General features: G+C 57.9%; 1 protein-coding gene across 8 annotated transcripts in view; it reads left to right on the forward strand.

Annotated features, from left to right (window-relative positions):
• Positions 1 to 4,911, forward strand: part of LOC308198836 (uncharacterized protein) — a 29,177-nt gene extending 24,266 nt beyond the window's left edge. For 4 of the 8 annotated variants that reach the window (XM_080601999.1, XM_080601992.1, XM_080601994.1 and 1 more), the window contains one exon: positions 607 to 4,911. The gene's annotated coding sequence lies outside the window, so the exon portion shown is untranslated. The remainder of the gene's footprint in view (positions 1 to 606) is intronic. The other 4 variants (XM_080601995.1, XM_080601996.1, XM_080601997.1 and 1 more) reach the window with 4 other exon arrangements.
• The last annotated feature ends 2,743 nt before the right edge of the window (positions 4,912 to 7,654 follow it).

Consider the following 7,654-nt stretch of genomic DNA (forward strand, 5'->3'; position numbering starts at 1 on the left):
CATGCCCCAGGGGGACCGAGCCCCATCGTATGTGCCATGGGGTGCAGCAGAGCGAGGAGGGAATGAACGCCGCCCCCCTCTGCAACGAGCTCCCTGCACGGGGTGCCACTGCTCTCGGAAAGCCGTGCCGCTTTATTTGCAATTCCCCCTAAGGAGTGGTTTCCAGGCTCCCTTGTCCCCATGCGAGATGCCTGTCAGTGACAGAGGGTGATGGGGCTGACCTCAGCCCTTTCCCAACGCAGTATTAGCTAATCCGGCTCCCCAGGGACGCAGCTGTGGGGCTGGGCCCCCGCCAGCCTGAGCCTGTGCCAGCTCCCCTGCGTTTCCACAGAGCCACGATTGCACCACCGCAGCCTTGTGCAGGGCAAGGTGAGAAGGCAGGGAGCAAACACTCGCTGCTGCACTTCCAAACACTTCTGAGAGCTTCCTTTCAAGAGGGGTATGAACCAAAGGCTCCTGTAGCTACCTTGAAGTCACTGGGTAGGGGAAAAGCACTGGCTGAGCGCAGGGCAGCAGCAAAGCTGGTGGGAAACGCTATCGCTGCTAAATCAGCGGGATGGGAAGGTGTTTTGATGCCACACTCTGTCCTGCCTGTCCTCTCCGCAGGATGCTGTGGGCGCGCTCTCCCCAGCGCCCTGCCCAGCCCTGCCGTGCTCCTTGCAGCACCCCGTGCAGTGGCACCGCTGACTTCTGCCCCCCAAAGGAAGAGGTTTTCTGCTCTGGAAGCTGTTTTCCTTGCCGTGACCTGGGGGCTGCACGCCCTGCCCATAAAAACCCCTTGGAAATGCAGAGGTAGGAAGGGCAGGTGCTGCCTGACAAAAAGCTGGGCTGGGGTGGCTTTTGGGGTCTCTTTTTGCCTGGAAATGGGAAGAAGGAGCCCGTGGATGGAGCTGAGCCTCTGATGGAGCTGTACAAGGGCTGGGGGGCACGGGGGGCTCTGGCTGTGCTGGTGTGGGGCAGGGAAAGGACATGAGGGGTTGTGGAGCACCGTGCCCAGGCTGCAGGCAGCAGCAGGTGCTGCTCCTGCGGGTACCGAGCTCCTCCAGGCCCATCGGGATCTCGGTGTGGGGAGCCAAACCCCAGGGCTGCTTATCCAAACCTCTCAGCCTGGGGCTGGCGAGAGCCGGCTTTCTCATAGGATTCCCACCCTGGGCTTGATGGGTTGGAAATACTGCAAGAGCAGCCCTTTTTCTGTTCCCCCCCCTCCCCCGCCCATGTTTGTGTCTTCTTCCCACTTCCATCCCTGGCCAAGGCGAGCAGTGCCAAGGCACAAGAGGCAGGCACACCCATGGGGGGCTGAGCACCCTGCACCCGCGGGAAAAGGGGGGGCAGAAGGAAAACCCCACGGCCGGCAGCAAGGAGGAGGTTTGCTGGCTGTCCCCGTGCTTGTCCCCACCTGGGCAGGGGTGTCCCTGCGGGGAGCGGGGTGGTGACCACAGGACGCCAAACCACGGGGATGCAGCAAAGGATGCGGGAGCGTGCCGGGGGTCTGGCGGCTCAGCCCCCCCCTTCACCCCGCTTTGAGGCGCAATATGGTCACAAGCTGCGTTAGCAGGAAGGGATCAAGCACTCAAAAGCAGCGCGGGATCAAAGCTTTCTAAACACTCAGGGCATTTGGCCCGGGAGGTTTTGTTCCGTCTATTTATAGCAGTGGGGCCAACCGAGTTCAGAGTTGGAGGCAAACTTTTCCAAAGCTGGGGGACGTTTGGAGCGGGGAGGGGGGAAAGGGAGCTCGGCCAGGCCCGTCTCCAGCACGCGTTGACTCCTTCCCTTAGGTATGCGTTGCTCTCCATGACACACCAACAACAAGCCCGCATAGCAGCGCCTGGCCGAGGCTGCAGAGATTGAAGCAAAAATGTGAATTGGCTGGGAATGGGAACATGAAATAGAGAGTTTCCAAACAGCAAAGCCATGGCGTTTGAAAGTGAAAACGGTTTCCCTACCAGCATGTTTCTGCCCTCGGGTCAACATCCTTCAATTACAAATATGCTGGTATTGTTTTCCAGGGGAACGCTGGTGATGATTTCAGGGCAAAAAAAAAAGAGAGAGGGCTTCCTGAAGCGTGTGCCATGCTTAGAAATGGAGAGGAGGGGTTGTCTAAATCTTCAAGGTGACACTTCAGTGGTGTAACCAAAGAATGTGTTGTTTTTCTGTGCTACTCCCTGTAGACAAAGCCAAGCAAACAAACCCACGAGCCCAGATGTGAATTTGTGCCACGGTCACACCACTGCCCTCGCAGGGCACGCAGGCGGGAGCTGGGATTTTCTTGCATCCACCAAGTGAATGGTGCTAGCAATGTCTCATAGCGAGGGGCACGAGCAGCACGCTTTGGATACACAAAACAGCTTTTGCATGCCTAGACCCACTCTCTTGCTGTTAAGGCTCACTACAGGTTATAAAAATATCTCGATAATTACCAGTAGCTTCCTAGCACACTGCCAAATCTCCACTGCTCTGTGGGAGCAGCATCTCCGAGCTCACTCCTCCATGAGGAAAGGGTGCAATTAGGCTTGCAGGTAATTATAAGCAGCGTATTTAGGGGATGGCTTGAGGAAAGCGGGTTTGGCAGCCGGGTGGTGTCCAGCCCAGGTGGACGATGCTGTGCTCTCCTGGCCAGGGTGGTGCGGGGGGTTGGCACGCTGCTGTGGGTTGCAGGAGCTGGGTGCTACATAACCGTGTTAGTGAGGCACACACGTGTACCACGTGCGTGCCTCGGGTTGTTTTCAGAGAGAGGAATGCCACAGCTGGAAGGATTCCTTCCATCTCCGCCACCAGAGCAGCTCTCCGTAGGCAGAGGATGCCCATCCTTGCTGGGGACGGTTGGGCTGCGCTGGGGAAGCCAAAGTGTTCTCCTTCAGGAAAAGCTGTAAGAGCTATGGTGGGTTTTTAGAGGGAATTGGATGACCTGGAGGGTGGGAGCAATGACAGTGATACAGAGCTCAGTGGTGTAAAACAAGTCTTTGAGCTTGAGGAGCAAGAACATACAATAAGATAGGACTTGACGTTGTCTGGAGGTGGCAGAGAAGAGCCTTGGACTACCCACGGATCTCGCAGTGACTGTGAGCCACTGCCTGAGTGCCATCATATGAAAGGCGGATACACTTTTAGGGGACTCTCGTTACAAGGTTTCTCCATTGACATCAAAACCTTCAGGGCAAGCCCCGCCAAGACCTCTGCTGGAGCAGCGGGTACAGACCTTCTCCCAGAAGATCACCCTCCAGATGATCATCCTTCAGATGGTCTTCGTCCTCCTACAGATCTTCCTGCCCCCAGGAAACGTGGGGCTGGAGTGAGCGCATGGCCAACCAACTGACCTGGTTGCTGGTTGTCCTTCCCCACCGTAGCTCTCCAGCTCGGCAGCAGCAGGCTCTGAGCCTGGTTTCCACCCCTACCAAGCAGAAGAAAATGTTCTTTTTTCCTCCTAATGATGGTGATGAGCGTTCACCTCTCACTCTGTACGTGTCCTTGCTCTGAAAGACCGTCCTTGTGCTTGGTGCTGGTGTTCCCAGCTCTGGGCTTGGGAAGGGTGCACCAGCCAACTGGACAGTCCTCCGTTCTGCAATTAATGGACAAAACACCCACCACTGTGGCTGGAAAGAGGTTTTAATTAAAATCCCTGGGTATTGGCCATGGCCGGACTGTGGAGTGAACAGGAGGAGGGCAGAAGGCCTGGGTCATGTCTTGGGTCACCCCAGCAGAGCATCCCTGAGCTGGGGCTGAAGACAAGGCAGGGCCTGGTTTTTAATTGTGTGCTTTTTTCTCTTTTCTTTTCCCTTGGGTGACCTGCCCAGTGGACATTTGCAAGCTGATAGGAGCACAGATACTGCCAAGGGACAGTTGGGACAGGTCCACAGGTCATTTGAGTCCTAATGAGGAACCGTGAATAGAAGCTCACATCACACTCAAGGGAAAAACACCTCGCCCTCTTCTCTAATGAGCACGGCTCTCAAAATCCCTTTGTCTTGGACTTTGCTTGGCTTGCAGAGATGCCCGGGGCCATGTCTTCCAGGCTGCCGTCACCTTCCCTGCCTCCCCTTCCAGGGCCGCCAGGACAGTGCCTCACTGTGCTTGGTGGCCAGGGAGGACTCGCAGTGGCCCTGCAGGGTGAGTGAAGTACGGGGCTGGTGGGGGTCACAGAATCACAGGCCGGTTTGGGTCTGAGGCACCTTAAGACCACCTAGTTCCAGCCCCCAAAGTCCCATTTGGTTTGGCCTTGGGCACCTGCAGGGATGGGGATACCCCCAGGTGAATGTTCCCTCCGTGCACTTGCCCGTGACATGGTGGACGTGAGCTGCAGGTGCTGCTTGGAGCGGGTGTCTGCTCCCCTGGGAAAATTCAGCAACAAAATTCCCCAACAAAACTCACGCAGACATCACCCCCGGGGAAGCTGGAAGCAGGACGGGGTCCCGTGTCACCCCGCTGGCTTCCACAGTAGCCAGCCCCTGGGCCTGTTTGTTCCCGCTGCTCAGGACAGTGATGGATTTTCTGGCCTGCATGCTAACGAGCAAGCAGAATTAAGAAATAACAGCAGCTGAATGGGTGCCAGCCCCACAGCTTGTCACTCAGAGGCCAACACCAGGGTCTCACCATCCCGTGTTACCCATCAACACGGCATCGGGGTTGCTCCAAACGTTGCTTCAAAATATATTTTCTGAAAACTCAGGCTGTTAAAGTAACTTTTAGGGGTGAAAGCCCCTCTCGTTTTCATGATCCAGGCCTGGACTCCTGCGCAGTTCCTCCAGCACGACACAGACATTGACCGGCGGTGCCCGGAGCCAGCCCTCGTGCAGCAGGATGGGGCGGACATCAGGCACCGTGAGTGGGGAGAGGGTTGTCCTTTCTGCTTGGTCTCTGGCCTAGAGAAATCAGTGGGGTTTTGCACGTAGAAGAATAAAATCAATCATTTCCTGCTGCCACTTCAGTTTCCCTTCCCTGTTTTGGGGTGTAATTTGGGGTGTAAAATCCTAGGACATTCTCAGCATGCACTGCTGAAGGAGGAGATGGCACCGGGACGAACCAAGGCTCGTGGCTTCAGCCGGCCCCACAGGACAGGTGAGCAGCTGGCGGGTGGATTTGGGGTGGATCGTGCCACGCACAGCACCACGTGTCCTCCTGTCCCTCTGCTGCCTGTGGACGTGGCAGGGAGGAGGACAGCACGGGACCCCAGTGCGGATGTCCAGCAGGGCACGCTGCCCCAGTGCCAGACCCCGGCTTCCCCGGCCGCTGCCATCCACGCGGGCATCAAGGCAGACCCAGCTTTGGGGATGAAATTTTGGGGCAGCAGCAGGGGGACTTTTTCCTCTTCCCCTAGAAAAATGCCATTTTTGATACCAAAGTGTAGCAGACAAAGGGGTTGGTCGTGCTTTTCCCCTCCCTTTCAATCCCCTTTCTGCACGGTGACATTTTCCGCTTCCAAACCCCGCTCTTTTATTTTTTTTCCCCCCTCTCCTTTTCCCCTCCTATTTCCCCTCCCTCCCCCAGAGCCCCCCCGGGGGCAGCCCCTGCCCTGGCTGGGTGCCCACGGCAGCTCTCGTGGGACAATGGGGACATTCAGCCGGGCACCTCGCAGCGAAGAACAACCCTGGAGGGAGAGCAGGACCCCCCCGCCCCCCCCGCCGCCATCCCCGTCCCCCCATCGCCTCCCCCAAATGGCAGCACGGGAAGAAACAAAGCGGCTGACGCCGTGTCCCAGCGCGCTGGCGGAGGCGAACTGGAATCCAGCACCACAAAACGAGCCCTGTGCACGCTCCACTCGCGACGCAGGCGCGCGGGTGTCCCGGCCCCCCCTCCCTCCCTCCCTCCATCCCCCCCAAAATCTCCAAATCTGCCCGGTAACACCAAAGCGGGCTCCCTTTTTTCCCCAGGCCCTGGCCAATGTGCGCGCTGCCAAGGCGGCGTCGCAGGGAACGGCATGTTTTCCTTCCCTGCTCCCTTTCTTCCTCCCGAGCCGCTTGTTTTTCTGCAGGGACGGAGGTGGGGGGGGCGCAGGGCTCAGCTCGGAGGCTGCCCCCGCTTTTGCACACGCGTCGTTTCCCGAAAAAAAAAAATATAAACAGCAAAAAATATATATATTTCGAGGAAGCCTTGTTTTTCATCACAGGCAGATCGGAGATTTTTTTTAGGAGCAGGATAAAGGAAGGAGGGGGGATAAGAGCAAGGAAAGCAGGGCTTCACCCTCCCGAGGTCCAACCAGATCTTTTCTGAAAAGCCCCTGCTTGTTTTCCACCCCCTGCTCCTCTGTTTTTCCTCTCCTCGCTTGCAGCAGCTGCAGCGTTTGCTGGAGGCTGGGCTGCTGTAAATCAAGCCGTGCCGAGGCGCCGGGAAGTGGTTTTATAGTGGCTGCTGGTGGGGCTCCAGCCCTCCCCAAAGTGCCCCGGGAGCAGCCGGTGTCGGCGCTGGGCAGGGCACCGAGCACACGGGGTGGCGAGGACGGTCACCCCATCGTGTCCCTGTGTGCTGTGCTACAGCCTGAGCCCCCCAAACCGTGGCTTTCCGTAGGTGCCTCAGATTCAGAGGATAATGGCAAGGTGAAAAATAATAAGTAAACACGGTTTGGGGTTTTCTGGCTTGCCTGTGGGTGATTTTGCCAAGGAGGGTGTCAGCAGGCAAAGCGTGAGCTGTGCTTAGAGCGCAGCGGGGTTGGGATGGGGAGCATCAGGTCCCGGTGCCTACCCCTGACATAAATACAGGTTTTTGGCTCTGTGGCCAACTTGTGGCCAACTTGTCCCACGCTGCCTGCTCACGCGCACGGTTTCTCCAGGTCGCAGCAGCCGATGAGAACCAGAAGCCGGAGCCGGAGGAGCTCTGTGTGCTCAGCAGCGGGTTCGCATCCTGCTGCTTGTCCCAGCAGCGGGAGAAACTGCGGGGCAGGAGCTAGGTTGTGCCAGTCTTTGGGAGATGTCTGCAAGAGCCTGGCGAGGGCACGATGTCCCCGCGGTGAGCTCCACCCCAGGGAGAGGCCGAGCCCGGGGCTGCTTGCATAAACTGTTTGTGCAGGGTGAGGAAAGCCACGGAGCGGCTCGGGACGTCCCGGGGCAGCTGCCCTGCGTCGGCTGCCAGCTGGGCCGTGCTGGCTCTGCACCCAGGTGGTACTTCTAGAAACAGTTTTTGGGTCTTTTGCTCCTGTATTGTCTGTTCCTCAGCATCTGCCCCTCTCCTTCAGTCCACCGAGTTGCATCGGGACGCGAAGCAGCTGAAAAGCACGCGTGGTGCGCAGCTAACCAGCACCACCGGTCGCCTCCTGGCCCTGCACACCTCCAGCACGGATGCAAGGGAAGACACAGGCTTTGGGTCGACGTGGTTGCAGGAGGAATAAAGACGCACGCAGCGACACCGCTGCGCCGGGTGCCCGTGGGTGCGGAGCTGGGCAGAGGGCAGGTGCTGGGTGCCCAGGGCTGGTTATGGCATTCGACAGGGAAAGTCCAGTCCCTGATACCTGCTCACTCAGACTCCCGTGGGAGGTGGGATAGAGGCACGGTGTGTAGGGGATCCTATAGGATACCATGGTACAGGATACAGGCATGGTGCGTAGGGGATCCTATAGGACACAGGCACGATTTACAGCTAGCTGTAGCAAACATCAGGCGAACCACCAGCTCAAGAGCTGAATTTCATATGGTACGTGTCACGAGCTGCAGTGGGAGGAAATGGGCTG

Source organism: Anser brachyrhynchus (assembly GCF_964034855.1).
Source record: "Anser brachyrhynchus genome assembly, chromosome: 8".
Classification (NCBI taxonomy): Eukaryota; Metazoa; Chordata; class Aves; order Anseriformes; family Anatidae; genus Anser; species Anser brachyrhynchus.